The following is a 19,396-nucleotide window of genomic DNA, read 5'->3' as shown; positions in this document are numbered from 1 at the left end:
GTGCATCCTTAGTCTCCAGGAAGTCTTGATTTTTGTCATCTTTCTTAAAAGGCTATGGGCCCCAAACTTACAAGAACCTCAGACTTACTATTAGAAATTATTCTGCCTCCAGACAGATTTCCCTGGCTAGCACTATGTGGGATGCTCTGCCTTCAGAATAGGGACCTCCTCTTTCTCCTTGGTTGCTCTGTTGAGAAAGGCATGTCTGCATGGCAGGGGAGAGGAGCATGCTGTGGTGCTTGAGATGGCACTGCCCTGCGGGGTGCTGCATGTCGCTGCACTGGGGAACCAGCCTGGTCCCTTGAGCAGGGCAGCGGCATCAATGTGGCCCCTGGGGTGCAGAGCCAGCCCTCCTGCTAAGTACTTACTCTGAATGGATTGTAGTGGAGTCTTGAAACTGGTTGAAGGTGGACAATCTCATCCTAAAGTAAGTACTAATACTGCCTTTAGGCTAGCACTTTCCACTCCACTAAGCAATGTAATGACCGTTTAAAACTTTAATCCACGGGAAGCAGGCATAATTCTTGTTTTCTCTATATAAACTCCTTTTTCCCCAGCAGTATGTGAGTCCTTCCTTGTGTATAGATAAGCATGGGCTTTCTAAACTGGGACATAGTTTTCAAGAGAAAACAGAAACGTGAAACATTGCAGTGCAAACAGGAGAAGAAACAATTGCATGTTCAAAGTTTCATTTTAGAGCTTCCTCTTATGCAGCTCTAAAATAAAACAGCTGAATATATTTTAAAGCTTCAAATGGTTGACTTATCGTCTAACTGAAATATTATACATAGCTTAGAGTCTTGAGAACATATTATTTTTCCTCAGGTTTTGCTATTTTGTGGTTGCTGCTGAAGAAAACTGCAGAAAACTTGGATGCTAGTTGTTCTGCTAATGACTCTACAGAAACAGTATAACTCCTCCTACAGCTCTGCAGGAAGCAAAAAGCAGGGAAATATTGATGAAAGAAATTCTCGGTTATGTTCTGGGGACATGCACCCTACTTTCTTATCAAGAAGGGTTTCTGAGCACTCTACGGACTGCAGCTGAAGTAAGAGTTTTGAAGTTTTTAGACTACAGCTTGTAACTTGCTGTAAGAGGATCAGATTTCATCCTTTTGACCTGCAATTTCTTGCGTGTGGATCTACCTGATTAACCCCTAAGTGGGGTTTTCTCTGACAAATTTTGGAGTGTAGTGAGTGGGTTGCATTTGCGTTGCATTGGATGCCACATGTAGGGAAATACGTGGAATAAGTGAATAATTTTTCTTAGGAAAATGGGTCTCATTAACATAACTAAAGCTTTTTGATATTATGCTGGAGTCGCTGAAAAAGAGTCTCACATACTGTTTATAACCTTGGACGCAGCTCACTAATTTGGTTTGAGATTCTAACCTGGGCAATGCTTTATATGCTTGTTGTGGGTTTGTGTGGCAGGGTTTTTTTGGTAGCAGGAGAGGGGCTGCAGGGACGGCTCCCGTGAGAAGCTGCCAGAAGCTTCCCCAGCTCCAAGCCGGACCCGCCTGTGGCCCAGGCCGAGCCCATCAGTGACGGTGGTCGCGCCTCTGGGAGAACGGATTTAAGAAGGGGAACCGGTAGCGAGTGGTGGGATTGGAATGTGAGAGGAACCCCTCTGCAGGTACCGAGGTCAGTGAGGAAGGAGGGAGAGGAGGTGCGCCGGAGGAGGGGATGCCCCTGCAGCCCGTGGTGGGACGGCAGGCTGTCCCCCCCCAGCCCATGGAGGGGAGCGGAGGCCCCCCAAGATGGCCGCGACTCCACGGGAAAGCCCGCGCTGGAGCAGTGCGTGACTGAAGATCAGCCCGTGGAAAGGAGCCACGCCAGGGAAGTTCGGGAAGAGCTGAAGCCCACGGAAAGGACTCACGTTGGAGAAGTTGGTGAAGGACTGTCTCCCGTGGGAGGGACCCCACGCTGGAGCAGGGGACGGGTGAGGAGTCCTCCCCCCCGAGGAGGAAGGAGCGGCAGAGACAAGGTGTGGGGAGCTGACCCCAACCCCCATCCCCTGTTCCCCTGCGCCGCCGGGGGGAGGAGGCAGAGAGAGCCGGGAGTGGGCTTGAGGCGGGAAGGAGGGAGGGCTGGGGGGAAGGTGTTCTGAGGTTGGGGTTTACTTCTCGGTATCCTTGTTTTGATTTGATTCGTAGTAAATTAAATTGATTTTGTTTTCTTCACCAAGTCGAGCCTGTCTTTTGCCTGTGACCATAAGTGGTGAGTGATCCCTCCCTGTCCTTGTCTCAACCCACGAGCCTGCCTTTATATTTTCTCCTCATCCCACCGTGGCTGGGGTGGGGTGGGGGTGAGTGAGTGAGTGGCTTCATGGTGCTTTGTTACCGGCTGGGTTGAAACCACGACAATGTTATTGACCTGCTCAAAAAGGTTTTTAGCATTGCTTGACCAACGTTTAATTTTATGGAAGAACAAGGAAAGGAAATGTATTTTACATGGTGATATTTACAAATGCTGAGCGGAATCTTGTCCTATATGTGATCTGATTACAGCATGTGTGTGCTCTCTTTCTCTCTGTGTCCCTCTTTCTGAACTTGAAATACACTTCATAGGCATAAAAATAGATCTTCGTCATGTCAGTGTCACCTTAAAAGCTTATGAATCCACAGTAATTGCTACTTTGCAGATATTTTTGTCTATAGCTAGCTGCCTTCCAGAGAAGGAAGAGGCACATATAGTATTATCTGGTGAACGTTCAACGTCTGCTAAATAAATCTTCATTTTCAAGCTTGTATAAATACATGGGAAAAAAAGTTTATTGGGAAAAACTAAGACTTCTGTTGATATCCAGCAGCTGATCATATTTTAGAACAGTTACTCATTATGGTTAATTACCTTATAAATTTCTAACTCTTTGGGTATTAGTACTTAATTGCAAGCAAGCAAAAAGCAATTTAGAGATAATGAAAGTTGATTAATAGCTTTTGAAAGATGATTCAGTTTGGGACTGTGGAGTAAGGAAAGTGGTATGGGTGGGTTTGAAAAACTGGTGTGTAGGAATAAGTAGGTTTTGCTTAGTGCGGCATTTATTTGGACACTCTTTATAAGAAGCAGTGACAGAAATGTGCTTACTTGCCATGTGCCATGATTATGCTTCTCTGTGTGGTTTTAAGATTATCAGCTGGTACACTCAGATTTCATTCAGGCCGCTGAATAGTATGGAAATACAGCAGGATTGGAGACTACTACACTGAGTTTCTAGTGTACTACTGTTAGATAGATAATTGTGCTGGGGTGTCCTGTTCATGGGACATAACCTGTTCTTTAATGGTACCCACCTGGACATATGCCCTCCTGTTCCTATGTGGAGTGTTAATACCCTCTGCTGTTGCCCTCACAGTCCTGGCAGCAGGTGTCCAGGGTGGTCCCCATGGGCTGCTGTGCAGACCAAAGAGTGTGGCTCCATCCAAGGGAGACAGCAGTATGGTGACAATATCTGCCCTCCAAGGTAGTGGCTCCCTTTGAGGTTACAGAGCCATTCAGTGGCTGTGCTGCTGAGGACTGCCAGTCACAAAGTTTAGTGGCTTTCCTGTCCAAGTGGGATGGGAATCCTCTGCTAACTGTGGCAGAAATTCGCACAAGGTTATTGGGTGATCATTACCTAAAAAGATTGTTTTTTAAATATGGGGAGTTGAAACACTGGCAGCATTTAAGGACTGCTGCTTCTCTCTCTTGTGATCACTTCCAGGATGAACTAATTCTGGATTTTCTCTTGCAGAGTTGAACTCAGATCAATCAGTGGCCATCACTGGCTTCTGTCCTCAGCAAACAACCAAACCACTTTAGGAGTATGAAGGATGATCCTGGAAAAGGTGCACTGAATTAGGATGCAGGAGAGCTGGCTTCTGCCCCTCTGCTGTAGGCTTTCCTTGTCAATTTTTGAGCAAATTCATTAAAGTGCTTTAGTTAACTCCCTGTAAAATAGCTACAGGAGTACTTCTGTGCTACCCTACTTTGCATATTTGTATTGCCTTCTCTTAGTAGCATGAATTATCTCTTGTATGCATTTAGTGCAGGGAAGATCTAATCTCAGGTGATACCCCCAGGTGCTGTGGGCATACTGGCATAACTACACACTGTATTTCCAGCTCGGACTTTGCTGTTATCCCCATGTGAGTCTACTGAGCTCTTGCCTCACAGGGCAGTCACAGTTCCTCTGCCCTGTGGTGTGGCCATCTCCTTATGGCCACATACCTGACATAAGACTTCAAGATGAAGCATGGAATACTTGGAGCTCTCTTCTCTGAGCAGAGAATTTACTCTGGTAAATGAAAACAAACTTGCAGCCATGCTGAACTGAAGAGAAATCTGTATTTCAACAATTATTGAATGGGTTCAGCAGTGACATGTAACTATTTTCAAAGAAATTATTACAGTCCAGATGTTTTTAAGGTTACTTTTGTGGAACTGGCAACTCAGTGGCCCTCTTGAAGGACTAAGATGAATCTGTCAGCTTATCACTGATACTTCAAATTCCATGGAAGCTGCTCTTGGTGCAGTTGGAAGTGTTGTCTTTTATTATTACCTTTTCATTATGCAACTGTCATTGGAAAACTTTGGAAAGACTTGAAGCTTTGATTGCATTATATTGTCCTGAATTTAAGATTGGTGAAAATGATGTCTTGTACTTTGTCTTCATTATAGATCTTCACACAGTAAATTAATCTATAACTGGTATTAAAATACAAGTAGTATGGTATTGCAGTTGACCCATTAAAATATTAGCCTTTGATTGCTGAACAAGAGTCCTGTAAACAAAGGAAGCTGCTGTTCACCTAATAAAGCCTGTCTGTTATCTTGGATACATGAACATTATTATTTTTGAGGTATTAGCCACTTATAAAAATCTTTTTTCCTTCCCTCCTGGATATGGCATGATGAGGTGACCAGAATGTAAGTACTTCTTTGTCTGTAAAAGCACATATATCATCCTACTGCTCTTGTTTAGAGGGCATGGGGGAAAATGTCTGCGCAGCCTTATCACAAGAGTAAACATTAAATTTGTCTAGTGGCCACTCAAAGAAAAGGGAATGTTGTTATTGGTCCTCAGTTTTGCAGGAGCTTGTGTATATGTTATTAAGCCTATAAACACCCATTTATGTCTGAGATTTACAAAATAGTAATAAGATTGCTCCTGTTCAATAGCATTAGTCTGTCCTTCCAGGTTTGGAAAACAACACTCCTCTGCTTTTGAGTAAACCTGGAAATTAATATGAAACACCATTTGCTGGAGAAACATGGCTGGGAATGCCTTTTGGAAGGGCATCATGACCCTACTGTTTGGGGTTCTGAATTTAGGCTGAACTCTTAGAAGTTTACAGCTCTTGATTTTTGGGCCTCGTTTGTTTTATATTGCTGTTAAGTACTGGCAGCAAGAAAACTTGCTGATGAGAGTTTAAGTACTGCTTTTGAACACAAGTTTTCTGTGTGTACTGGGGGATGTTTGCTTTCTTTTGTCCATGTGGGTTCCTTAGCAAAATGTGCCTTTAATTTAAAAACAGTAACAGTACTCAAAGCAAAATGAGCAACTGATTGAACTAAGGGTATTTAAATTGCTACAGACAGTAGTAACAGCCTTTGTCCATTAAGTAAACACAAAGTTGTGCCAGTGGCACAGATAGATGCTGCCTGTCTCTTGCTCAAACAGGCTTTAGCTGGTTTTGAAATGAAGTGTTTCACCTGCTAGCAGGATCCCTTGCTCTGTTGGCCAAACTGATCTGTAAGCCAGTTAAAGGCCCGGCTTTCTTGCTCTTGTGGAAATTGATCCTACAGACTTCCTTTCCTGATGAAAGAGAAAACTGTACTTGTTTTCAGCTACCCTGTTTTATCATCTGTTCCTGTATAGGCTAACTAGATACTTACTGGAGGTAAGACTAAAATAACCATAGAAGGATAAAGTAGTTGTAAGTGCCAGCCTTGCTTGGGAACTAAAATTGCTTTGAAACCAGCATTTATGAGCTTGTAAAAATCCTTCCTGATATGGCTGTGTGTCTTTAGTTACCAACCATGTGATGTACTAATGACAATTAGCTTAGTAATGATCTATCATATTAAACACGAGTACAGGAAAATAATACTCTTTTGGATTAAACAAATCTGTTTAAGAAGGGTGAGCTTGTACTTGGATCTGATAGGGGATATATACTTGTTGAGCCTGAACCCTAGTGTCCCAACAGATGAGGAAGAGGAGAGGGGCACTTTCACTTGATTCTTAGTGTCCTGTCCTTAAATTCTTTCCTCACAATAACTCTTTCTAAGGCTTCTTAAAGCTACAGTGCATCCCCTGAGGCAAGGCAGGGGTGACTGGCAGGTTTGTAAGGGAAATCACTTGCCAGCTGAAGGCAGCTGCTGCAAACCTGCCATTCCTGGAATGCAAAGTAGATGTCTATCAGTAGTTTGAAGGGCGATGCAGAAATCACAAGGTTGCCGGCTTTCCTTACACGGTCTGCATTTCTGCATGCTTAAAAATCTTTCTTTTTTTCTTTTTTTTTTTTTCCACTCTGTATCTGATACTTACTTAGGAGGTAGAATTATTTCCAGTTCTTAATCTGTCAGCAAGTATTTGTGTATGCATGAAGTAATGCTTTGTATTCACTGTTTTGGGTGGTACTGTCTCAGTACATGGGACTGAGCACATTCTGGACCTGAAATGTATTGGTAAGCTGGAGGAATATCGCAAAAGCTGTTTAGGTTTTGCTGTTTGAATCTCTGTTAACTGTTGTTATTTATCACTTCCACTTGTAGAAGGTCACAACAGACTCATTTCTAGAAACAGACCACAAATAACTGTAAAATTGCAGATAAATCAATTAAACTAATATCAACTAAAGATAATACAGAATTCTGCCTCCCAAGCACCTCTCAGGAGAAGCATGGGTAAATAGACAGGCTTTGCAGTGTGCCCTGAATATTAGTATAACACATGAAGGAAACAAATCTGAGAGTCCTGGAGAATAGGTGTCTCCAGCTTAGAGATGCACAAATGCATTTATTGCCTAAGCACAGGCACTCTCATTTCTTACAGAATGGCAAAGAAAAGTCTGTTTCTGTGCCTTGGTAAGAGAGATGCAAGCACCAACAGCGTCAGGAACAGAATGAGGGCAGTAATCTCTGGCAAAGGGGCAGAGTGAATCACTGAAATAGTTTCTGTCCTCATCTCACTGGTGTAATTAACTCACCTTCATGTTTCCTACTGAGGCTGTATAAATTGCAGCATGCTGGCTGTGACTCCTTTGACACATCTCGCTCCAGGAGGCTTTGGTCCTTGCTTCATTACTTCATGAGCATTACCAAGTGCTCTGTGTTTTCCAGTCTGCAAAATACCAGACTCTTCAAGCCCAAATGTGACAACCCCACATAACGGGGATTCCTGTACCTCTGTCTCATGCCTCCTGCATTTCAAAGGTGTCACTGCAGTTCCTGGGAAGGTACCACTTGAGCTAGCTTTAAACTCAGCCAGGTAACCATGAGCAGAGTGCTCAGCAAAACCTGCTTGGGAAGCAGGGTTGCTACATAGGTGGGATTAGTCTGTGATGTGCTCCTTGATGCCTTTGCCATGTTCTCTACTTGCATCTCTTGACTGCAGCGTAGTCCTATGCTGCTTGTCAAGCCTGCCTGGAGGATACCTCCCCTGCTTATTGTCATCATATCTGTAGCAACTGCTGCATTTGCTTATAAGGAAGAACCGTGTTCAGAAAGTAATTATGCATTCTTTGCTGCTTCTAATGTTGAAGTTGAGGGTTTGATTTTTTTTTTTTTGTCTCCTTTTGGAAAATTAGTCACTCATCTGTGTTTGCTCTTTATTTCATGTCCCTCTGCCATCTGTTTTAATCTAGCTGAGGGGGATGGGGGGAGGCAAGCCAGCTTCTGAGCCAGCCCTCTGGGAGGGGGGAAGGAGGAGCAGCAAGAACAGCATGGTCCACAGGATGACAGACTTGCTTGTATAAAACAGTAAGCACACCTCCCAAATGCAGCTTCAGTTGTTGGGTGACTGGAGAGTGCACCTGTTATGAATTTGATTACGTTGGCTGGAGAAAGGGAAAATTTCAGACCCATATTCATAATTCTTCAGAGGAGATGGCAGTGATTTATTTCTATAATTCATTAGATGAGGGGATTCAGTTTCTTCTCTTATTTGAGGCTGGTCTGAATCCCTAGTCCAGACCTCTTGGGAGAGTGGTCTGGATAGTTGCCTCTCATATTGTATATGGTGTGGAAGAGGCCCAGAGAACCAGCTCCTGGACAATAGTGCCTGTGGGAGCTGCTTCCTGCCATCTCTTCTGCTGCTGATGTTCTGAGCTGTGTAAACAAGTATCTGAGAAATGAAGTAGTGTCTGGGCACCTCATCCCCCTGTGTGAGCTCTACACTGAGCAAAATGGTACCTTCGTGATGGCAAGTATTCTATACTGAGAGACAAAGTCCCATGTAACCACGTGGTCAACACCCTGTCCTTAGAGGCACATGCCCCCTTGGATGGGTGGTCAGGATCTCAACTTGGACCCTCTGTATCATGAGTGGGCCACTCACTTCCTATCCCCACTCTTTGGCACTCATCTTTAGTTTGCCTCTAACAGCCTAAAATGTTCTATTCAACAAAAATTTTCTGTATTAGGAAAAGATGTTTAAAAATTTTATTTCAGTTCTGTTGAAGAAAAAACAAGGTTTTGTTTTTTTTGTTTCAAGTTTTTATTTGGATTGGCAGTGAATCAAAGAAGTGACTATTCACCCATCTATATAATTTGTACAACTAGTTTCATACTGTGCGGGAGTGGCTTGCTTTCATGATTATCAGCTAAATTTGTACAGTGAGGTGAAAATGCAGAATGGCTTTGCTTATGTTTCAAAACACTGCCTTTCAGATAAGGGCTTGAAATCTGTAGGAATCACAAAGCAGCGTTGGAGCAAGAAGGTTGAGAGGCAGTTTTACTTCCTTTGAATGGTAACAAAACACAGCCTTGTTTCTCCCACTTCCCACTCATCCTTATGCTTTGGGGCCATGTGTTCTTTGCTAGCCCTCTGAAAACACATGTGTACACAGTTCTAAGTCGCAAACCTTTTTCACTGATATACCTAGCTCTGAAACTCTATTACAAGGAGAAGTTCAACTTAAAAACACCCCCCCCCCCCCAAAAAAAACCCCCAACCCCCTAATGAAATGTTTTCTAGTTAACAGGCATTTTGTTGGAATAACTCCTGTATTATCTGACTTCTAAGATAATGTGGGCACCTTATGTCTTAGTTCCTTGCGAATATTATCAAATGTGGTTTTTATTATATAATAACTGTGAAAGCTTTTATTCAACTGGAAGAAACTACCTTGTTCTCTCCTGGACAGTAACAAAACAATGTTTTCAAATGGGTTTGAAACTGAAAATTTTCTGGAAAAGATCTCTATTTCAGTCTACAGTATAAGAAAACATAACTTTCAAACTATTACCTGGGCCAACAGTAGGATATTTCTTTTTCTGCTGTGTGTTCACCAGGATAGCTTTGAGGGAGAACTGGTCTCAGAAGAGTTTGTTGAAAGAGGAGTGAAGTTGACGCATCAATGTGCTCCTTCTCTGCAGTAGAGGTTCTGTGTGACACAAGAACGGTACAAGTCTGTGGTTAATCACTTACAATTTGGTGAGATGGCAAAATTCACATCATCTGCAGTCTCGTGTCTGCCTAGTTTTTGGAGACTGATGCTTTTTTACAAAGACTATCTTACTGCATACTTCCCAGTGTCTTTGCCTGTACTTCTTTTCACTGTGTCATTTGTCTTTATTCTAGTCCTCATCTGATCATCTCATAGGCTGAAGGTCTTTCCCTAGGTCTTGTTATCCATGTGATGGAATAACCCTATCAGATAGTAAACTCTGCATTGGGTTTGCACTAAACAGCAGTTCTCTAATATTTTCTTTATCAGGACTGAGACAATTCAGGCCATTTCCTCTGAATGATGTGCATGCAGCCCTGGCCAAGAAGTACTTTAAGCAAACCAAACAAAACAGTCCTTAAAGTTCATGGATTTGGAATTGGGAGGAAAATTAAGTTCATGGATTTGGAATTGGGAGGAAAATTAAGAGCATCAACTTTTTAGCAGAAGTAGAACTCAATGTTTTTTTCCAGTGTCCTTGGGAAAGACAGAGGAAAGGATCTACGTGCTGCCAGAAAATCAGGCAGAATTTGTTGAAAGCTTTCCCAAAGTGATGCATCCATGGGAAAAGATTTTGTTGTGGAGAAATGTTTGTTTTTTTCCTTCAGAAAATGCTTTCTGTCAGAGGGTGCCAGGCTGGCTTGCCTGATGACTTCTACCAGTGAACAATAGCAGCCATAGGTGAGAGACCCTGTAAAGGGGGTGAGGAAGGGAAGGGCAAGTATGTGTGCAAGCTCCTGCAGTTTGCCTTGGCGGCAAAGGGACCTGGGCCCTCCTCTGTGCAGAGGGCTGCCACCCCATTTCCACTGTACAGAGAAGGACATGCTATGGGGGAATGGCACAACAGACCCTCTCCTGTCTGAAATGCTGGTAAACTGCAGACCCCAAGGAAGCAGCGAGTGTGGCCTGTGGAGAGTGGTCTTGTTAAGGTCTGTAATGCACAGAGTCTTTCTTGAAACTGCTATGCAAAAGCTTAGCATGGAAAAAGTGAACTTCGAGGGCACAGGTGGAGCTCTGAACAGGCAGGTGGAAGGCTGGGGAAATATTGCTAAGTGGATCTGAATTACTTGCACAGGAAGGTCCTGTATTGGAGCTGTTGGATAAAATCTCAACCTGGGAACCTGCCCAGGAGTTTTCATTTTAGAAGCAGTAACTAAACTGTCCTTAAGGCAGGCTGGTTTAGATTGCAGTGGTTGGACTGACTCGCAGCGGACTCCACACCATGTGGTACTGTGTCGACCTGTAAGAGATCCAAGCTATTAGCCTCCTTCATAGGTAAACAGAGACTCCTGTTGGTAGATCTTGCATAGTGAAGAAGCAAAAAGGTATAATTATACTGTTGAGACTAGTGCTTCCTAACTGGCACGGCAAAGTTTTTTAGATGTTTCTACAAAGATTGATTTATTCACCACTGTGTACACTTAGACTGGGGGCTATCTTTCCAAAATCCAGATTCTGTGCCTTTGAATTTAGGTCTGTACTAAAAAGGATGTGACTTTTGCTATACTCTGCATGGGGTGTCACAGTGCTGGTGATAAGAAAACACAGAGCCATTCTTGTATGTGCTTTCTCTTGTGTGGAGGCAGAGCATTAATATGGGCAGGTAACTGGTCAGACTCTCCATAAGCACCACAGGAAACTTGCCTAGGGACTGTATCTTTCAAAGGGAGGTGGTACTATATACCTAGGAAGTCCTCATTTGCTGCTTTCATATGCTTTTCCAGTTGTGTAGGGTTTTTAATTACTATTTTTTTAAGGATTTAAATCCTAGCATTGACACAACTGAACGTTTTAGCCAGAAGAGTTTAGTTCACTCAGTGAATTGGTGTAAGTGCTAATGGCAAAAAAGCTTTTGTTCCAGGCCTGTGTCTGAGATCCGGGATGCAGTTATGCTGGTGAAACTTCTCTAGTGCAGATTGGGCTTTAGCTTTCTTCCTTTTCACAGTTTCAAAATACTCTACAGCTCTTGAGCATACTTTTCTCTCTACTTCAGTTTATTACTACATTACGACATGATCCCCTTTAAAAGTACCAGTATTTGGAAAAATAGGTCCTAGGACAGCCTGCATAAAATCAAGTGTGTGGTGAGGAGAGCTATCGAGATGGGGGAGAGTGCATCAGATGTGAAAGTTCTGGGGAGAACTTAAAGAGGTGGAATGCCTGGGGAGGAGGAATGCTGGAGTGCCTACCCCCCGCATAGTACTTCCCTGCGTCTATATCTCACAATGCTGCTGAATCACATTGAACATACACCAATACAGTAATTTTTTTGAAGAACCAGGATGCCAAATAGCGTGTCTGTGCAGTAGAAGTCAACATTTGGGATTTCTGGGCTGTCTGAGCAAGCTGGCATGTCTACTTGGCTCCGTGCGGGCTGCTGTGGTAAGGACGGGAAGGAGGCAAGCTGGAGCAGCCGCTGCTGGGCCCAGACCGGCTGCTGGTCTGGAAATGACTTGTGCGTGGTCAGGACAGGGATCTCGGCACCACATTTTGGCAGAGAATGACTGTCTCTGTGGTCAGCTGGCATCACAGCTTGCCGATTAATTCCTGGAAGCATTTGGCCTTGGGTATATTTTTAGGGGTACAACACTTCCAAGAAAGCTCATAGCAGCAGGACAGTGTTAAAATGTGTCCAAACAGAGAAACAAGGATTTAGAATCCCTAGGAAGCTTCCTGGATCCATCTCCTGTTGCAGACACTGTGATTACTAAATAAGGTCTTAAGCTCTCTAACACTTTGTGAACTCATCTTCATTTCTGATAGGAAAATAACAGACCCTCACAACTTTTTTTTGTTTGCATAATTCCGATGTAGTTGTGACACTTGACATAGAGCACAGATGACTGTGCATGGCTTCTTAAAATTTAAGCAGATAATTCAGAATTAACTATGAAAAACAATCTTATTGTTGTCCCAGGAATTCAGTACAGACAGCAATTGTCTAACAAGATTATCCAGTATCAGCTGATCCCCAAAACTTCTCATTGATAATGCAGCTAAAGAATCTTAAATGATAAGCCTAAGAAACTATTTCCAAACAAAATTTCAAAGGTTTTTTTTTACTGTTATTGTTTCCCCCCCCCCCACCTTAAGAATCTATTGACGTTGGCTTTCTAAGATCTTTTAAAACATAACTTTGTGATTATGAAAGCTTTCAACACCATAGAAGTTTAGATACTACTTTATCCTAGGGATGCTTGTAGATAGTACTTCAGCTCTTTGTTTTCTGAGTAAGAAAAAAGTACGCAGTTTCAAAAGACGGTTGAGCAAAGCTATGTTTTAGATTTAGATTATAATACTAACATAAAGAAGCAATAATTTTAGCAGCTGTTTTCTCCTTAAGTTGTTCGCTGAGAAAATGAAATTTGTCTTTCTACATAAGAACATTTCTTTGTAATCCTGGTGTATAGTTGCAATATTTAAAAATATTTCACAAGGACTGCTTAAAAAAAGGTGTTTGACTGTACTTGCACATGACAACATATAATATTAATTTGGTGGTGAAGAAAAGCATTAAACTGACTGTATCTAATTGCCCAAATGCGCAGAAGGCACATCAGTACTCTGAACTGCTTTAGGAGAGTTCAAAAACCTCCAGTGGATTCTCTGCAATTGTAGGCTATGGCCCCTGTAGTTTGAGAGAGATGAAGATTGTAAGATGTGCTTACACATAATAACATGGTAAAAAGCAGGAGTAAAGGACAGAGGCAAATGGTTAATGTACTGATCTTCAGAGACTGGAAGAGGCCTGGAAAAATCAAAGGTGAGCCATTGCTTCTGTATGATCTGGCTTGTTTGTTATGTATGGGAGCAGCATTGTGCTTAGCACTGTTGGAAATGCTGAATTCCTTTCCCTACATTGCTTACAGCCCAACTCTCACATTGGGAAGCTGGAGGATTTAACTATGGACTATAGCATGAGAAACTTTTTTTTTTTTTCCTACCAGGAGACTGGAAAAGACCAAATTACAACTTTCAAGCTCTCTGCTAAAATGCCTTTTCAGTTTTACCCTTTGAAGCTGCTGAAATTTATGAAAAAAGGCTTTTAACACTTAACAGCAATAGACTGTTGACAAGTAATGAGAAATATAGTACAGGGTCTCACACTGTATGCCCTCATGCAGGTACACAGGTATATATTGCATCATATTTTTGCCCGTCATTTCTATGTTTTCTATTTTAAGAAGTCATTATTGAAAACTACATTTCCTTAGTGCTCAAAATGAATCTCTGCTCTTTGAAGCTGAAGAATATTTTAATGTTAACCCTTCTGGAAAGGAGCAATGAACACATTTCAGGTGAGTCTCCACATCTGTATAGTCTCTTGTTTCTTTTTCTAATTTCAATTTTTCCCATTTTTAGCCATTAAGTGATGACATTACATTCTGGGATTCTTTTTACCTCTTTGTTTCTTGATTCACAATCTTTAGGATGTAGCTAGGTCATATATATATCAAACATTTCCCCTCATAGTCCCAAGATTTAAAGGCTTTCTTAAAAAGATACAGATCTAGCTACAGGCAGTTACACATACATAAAGAGGGTGCTCTCTGATCAGTTGACATGAGTCATAGAGTTGACATCTATGGCTTCAAGTAAAATTAGCAAGCATGAGGAGAAATAGCCAAATCACGAGCTGATGAGAGTAATTTTATATGGCCCATCCAGCTACATTACAGCACCTTTGTGATATAACACGTAGTGTAGCAAATCCTAAAAAAGACCACTGGGCTCAATCCACTGCAGAATGTAAGGACTGTCTAAGTACGTAAGTCCTGTGGGATGTGAGCTCCCTCTCCAATGCTTGAAGATTAAAGTCCTGAAGATTGTGGTGTGGTTTCTTTGGAGTATGCATTTTAAACAAACAAAACCCCATAAAACAAAACCAACCACCAAAACCCTGAAGTAAAACAAAAACCCACCAGAAAAAAACAAACCAGGAGAGGGAGTTTGTGAACAGGCAGTGATATCTCAGGTAAGGGAGACAGAGCAGCCTCTTCCTGTCTGATGTGGATGGGAACTACTGTAACTTTATGCTCACTTATTTATACAACAGCCAGCATAAAAGCATGCTTGGTCAATCCAAAAGGGCACCCAAATAAACTTTTTTGTTTGCCTGGCACTCCAGAGTTGTGACATGATGGTTGGGAGTGGGTGGTGGCAGGGTGCGCTTTGGCTGTAGGCAGTTCACATGTATATCCTCGCATTTAGGGAGATCTATAACCTCTGTGAGTGCCCCTGCTCCCTCCGAAGAGAAAACTCTGCTTCTCTGCCCTGGCTGGGGGGGTGCCTGGGGGTGGCCGCACTGTGGCTGACCTCATCGCTGTCCTTGGCTTGTTTTGCCTTACTGGGGGCTGTGGGACAGGGCTGGTTGGGGAGGGAGGGCACCGCGCCGCCCTGGTGGCCCTCAGCCTGGCCAGGCCACTATGCACCCAGGCACTGTGAGGGATGGGGAAGAATCTGCCCTCCAGCAGTGGCATTAGTTCCTGAACGTTGTGGGTGGTTATTTGGGGTCCAGTAAGACTTTCAGCCCCTGTGAGGGTGGGAGCCCTCTTGCATCTGCAAGCTCCAACTCCTGCTGCTCCTGCTGCTGTCTGTGCCTGGGTGCTGGTGTGCGAGGGGTGTGTGTTCCTCTCCACCGCCAAGGTACAGCCCCTGCTTAGCAGGGGGATAAATGAGCCCTCAGGGTCTGGTCAGTGACTTGCTATGTTAGGAAAAGCTGTTGGAACAGATAAAATGAATGTGGTTGCCAACATCTGAAGAAATCAAATATATTGTCTTTACTTGGAAGCTCCATCTGTTTGTAGGTGTTTAACTCTGCATTTTGGTGTTGAAAAGTTCAAACACCATTAGCTGCAGTTCCCAGGTTTGCTGTTGCTTGACCTCTACCGCAACATTTATTATCCTTTCTGATAATTCAAATGGATTGCTTTAGATCCAGGCAAGCAATCACAATATTTTCCTTCTGCAAATAATTTATTCCAGTTGCTTTGTTCTCTTTGTTTCTGATAATGAATTTTTTTTTCATTAGGAGGCATTAGGAGCTAATTTAGGCCATGCAGCTAACTTTGTCCTAAAATCTGAGAATCTGTTGTGTTGGAAATAACATTTTATTAAGATTGCACCTTTTTTTTTCTTTTGATTACTCCAGTATGACCTGTTTTGACCACAATATTGACTGTCAATACTCTCAATTCACTAGAAAGTATGCAGCACTGCATGGAAGAAAGCCTCACAGACATAACCATTTATTCATCCACTAATCAAAATCTGACTTTTAATTAAAAAAACAAAAAAACCCCTATAACAAACACCATAGGAGCTTTCAGAAAATGTGATTTGAGATGGTGCTGTGGGAGGGAAAAATGCTCAAATGTACTGAAGTCCTTGCTTCCCTATTATTTTAGGTTAGCAGTGGAAAAAATGCTGCAGACCTTTAAATGCCATGAAAGTTTCTCATATATCTCAGTTGGAGATGAGACACTGAAGAAAGAAACAAAACAAAACCAAGCCTGACAAAAACAGCCCCCCCCCTGCCGCCCCAAACGAGGAAAAAAACCCCCAACAAACGCCCAACAAACCAACCCCCAAAATAAAATCTGACTGCTTCTGATAACCATCAAATATGGTACAGGGTCATTAGATTAACATTTTGTTATGATGAAAAACATTGCTCTAAGATGTGTTTCAGCTGTATTTAATGGGATCACTAGGTTTACCCTCCTTACCAGACTGAAATAGATAAAGATCTTAATTTAGATAAATGGGTACCTGACATGGTCTGTTTTTGGTTTTTTTTGTATATATCTGCTGCTTTTATGTTGGATTCTGACTGCTGTGATGATTAACAGATAATTATTTTTCCTGTAGTGAGCAGTGTTGAAGTTGGAGGGCAGGAAGGAAGCGTGTTCTTTTTGCAGTTGCTGCTTCTGCAGCAATATCCAGCAAGAATGATGGAGCTGGTTGTTCATATGGGTAATGCATGACAAAAGCAGCTGCCTCTGCCCAGTGCAGTGAACTCAGCCACCCTTTTTGCTGGTTTGCCTCTGCCCAGTTTAGACAACTGTGTGCCTCTTCAGGCTTAAGAAATAGATGAGTTAGTTTAAACACTAGACATTCTTATTCAGTTAGAAGAAGTTGGTATCTGTACCAAAACTATTTTCGGAAGGTCCCTGTTGGATGCTGCAGCAGGGCAATGTGGATCAAGCAAGTGTGCTGGCACCTTCACGCCTCCCTGAACTGATTTCTGTCTTCTACACTAGGGCATCTCCTTGCCACCATGGCATTCACCCTACACGCCTAGGAGCCCACACAACCCGTGATGCCCAGCAGCTGGTGCCAAGTGGGGTGGTGGGGTCCCTTCTGTTCCTTTGTGACTGCAAAGGTACTAGATCTTGGGTAAATCAATGACTTAAGTGTCTCTATATGTAAAATGGACGTTCCAGTACTTGTGCTTCATAAATATATTAAAAACTGTCAGCTGTGTGGATAGTCCTGGAATTGAATGACTGAAGTAAGGAATAAAACGTGCTTAAGCTAGAAAGTATCTAGTTCAAATAATCTGTTAGAGCCCTTTGGTCTGACTGTGGGCTAGTTTAATCAGAGCAATTTAATTTTGTCAAAGGCTGCTCAGATGCTGTGGTGTGGAGTGCCACTAATGATCCCCAGAAAGTTGTACTGCAGAGCAACCCTGAAATAATGATGCTCAGTATTCACAGATGTTAGCACAGTCAAATGCTTGTACATCGCTCAAGGTAACCTTATAAAGACAAGTGATTATTACAAGTTTGGGTCTCTGAAACAAATCTGCAGTGAATAGCTGGAGCCTCAGGGGACTGCTATTAGCAGTGCTGTATTCAGGGAAGCAGCAGATACCTCTCTCTTTCTTCTCTCATCCCCTTCTGGTGGGATAACAAAATGCAACAAAAAGGGGTTTTGTTCATCAGACATATCAGGCATTTTGAACACAAGGCGATTATTTCTCAGTCCTTTTCCCCCAGAAATTTCCTTCCAGCTAGAAAAATAGATGCACTCCAGCTGGGGCTCCTTGTCCTGTGCCACTGACAGTATCATACATGTTTTCCCTTGTCTAGCTGAACACTTGCCAGACCAAGGCTTAAGGTCTGTTAGCCTTAATAGGCTTTAAGGAAAGAACTGTTTGTTTCTTAATAATGCAGGGGTTTTTTTTCAGCGTCATGTAATTAGAAAACTCTTGCTGCCATGATGGTTGTTACAGAATATCCGGAGGGAGGATATTGATCGGTCATCAAAGTACAAGAAGTTGATGTCTTGGAGGCTCTTCTTTTGCTAACATGTAAGAGTAGAGAAGAGGTACTTGTGACCTTTTATTCAGCTGTTGTTGAGTGTGCTTTCTTGAGTTTCTGTGTAGGTAAGAATTGTGCCTTAGAAGGAAGCTTGGCTGCGTCATTGATGGTATTGTGGAGATCTGTTTAGGAAATCAATAGCGGGGGCTCTTAATTTGCTTGATTCAATGGCATGACAAAGTTATTTTCCAGTCTGAAACTGATGTATTCAGTTTTTGACTGCAACTATATGTGCCACTTTCATCTTATAAGAGTAAAAATAACAACAGTTATTTCTTCAGGCTTCTTCAGCTGTATGTGTTGGCTGCATTGCAAGTTGATAATGAAAATGGTGTTATAAATGGCAATGGCTTATGTATGGGAAGAGGTCTTTTTAATATTCTCAGTTTACCATAGATGATGATTACTGCACTTGCACTTTAAAAGCAGTTATGTAAAACTGGCAAAAAGTGTGTCACGGGAAAGGTAATTGCCTTTGAAAAGTTTTCATAAGTTATGCTATTACATGTTTATATGTGTGGTCTCAGAGCAGGCAGGCTAAAAAGTAACTGCCTTTAAGAATATTGCAAATGTTGCTTGGGACCCCTGGGAGAAGCAATATTTGGATCATTTTTCTGTCAAAAAAAAAGACTGATGAGCACAGGAACTTTCTTCTGACTATAGTAAAAATGTCAGCCTGAGCAATTCTTGCTGTTTCAGGCCTTCGCTTTTCATCTGAGAGTCTACTGCCCTTTAAGACCATTTGATCAGAACTTTAAAGGCATGTTCAAATCCTGTGTCCTGTTCAATCAGGGTATTTTTATTCCTCTGTGTATGCTACAGATGCTAGAGAATTAACAATTCAGTTGGTAGGGGGTGAGGAATCCAAATGCCTCCTTCTGGACATTGTTTTGTGCAGTTAAAAATTATGTTTTACCAGCTATAAAGAAGCTTCTAGTGCTATTGCTATAGTCATATATAGGAGAGTTGTTTGAAAAGACAACCAAGACTGCCTATATTTATTAACTTTAGCCAAAAGGCATAAAATCTACTGCTTGCTCTTCCTAAAGCTCTGTTTATGACCAGAGAAAAGCTCATAAAGATCTCTTATTCTTCGTGAAACAGGATAAAGAACCTCATGTACCAATTTTTGAGAAAGCCTTTCAAAATCTAGTTGACTTCCTGCGTATCTTTAAAGGACATTTAATCTTGGTTAAATATTTAGAGCAATTGAGTATCAACCTTAGGAAATGTTATACTTAAGTATCTAAAACTGTAGTGATTTAAAAGAATTAAGTATCGTTTAATAGTATTTCCCTCATCTGCTATATTGCAAACACTGTGTCAGGGACTGTATTTATCTGTTCAATTGTATATTCAATACCTAGGCTTAACGGTGCCCCTGCTCCTCTAGGCACTACTGCAATTTTTCCACGTA

General features: G+C 42.2%; 1 protein-coding gene across 5 annotated transcripts in view; it reads right to left on the bottom strand.

Annotated features, from left to right (window-relative positions):
- Positions 1-19,396, bottom strand: part of HTR1F (5-hydroxytryptamine receptor 1F) — a 123,874-nt gene that overhangs the window by 4,208 nt on the left and 100,270 nt on the right. For 2 of the 5 annotated variants that reach the window (XM_052793904.1, XM_052793906.1), the window contains 2 exons: positions 9,455-9,592; positions 7,196-7,329 (listed from right to left, as the gene is read on the bottom strand). The gene's annotated coding sequence lies outside the window, so the exon portion shown is untranslated. Of the gene's footprint in view, positions 1-368; positions 1,057-5,980; positions 6,783-7,195; positions 7,330-9,454; positions 9,593-19,396 lie in introns of those variants that run through there. The other 3 variants (XR_008236166.1, XM_052793905.1, XM_052793907.1) reach the window with 3 other exon arrangements.

The sequence above is a fragment of the Harpia harpyja genome, chromosome 8 (genome assembly GCF_026419915.1).
Source record: "Harpia harpyja isolate bHarHar1 chromosome 8, bHarHar1 primary haplotype, whole genome shotgun sequence".
NCBI lineage: Eukaryota > Metazoa > Chordata > Aves > Accipitriformes > Accipitridae > Harpia > Harpia harpyja.
The sequence above is the reverse complement of the archived record's forward strand: the minus strand, read 5'-3'. Positions and strand labels throughout refer to the sequence as shown.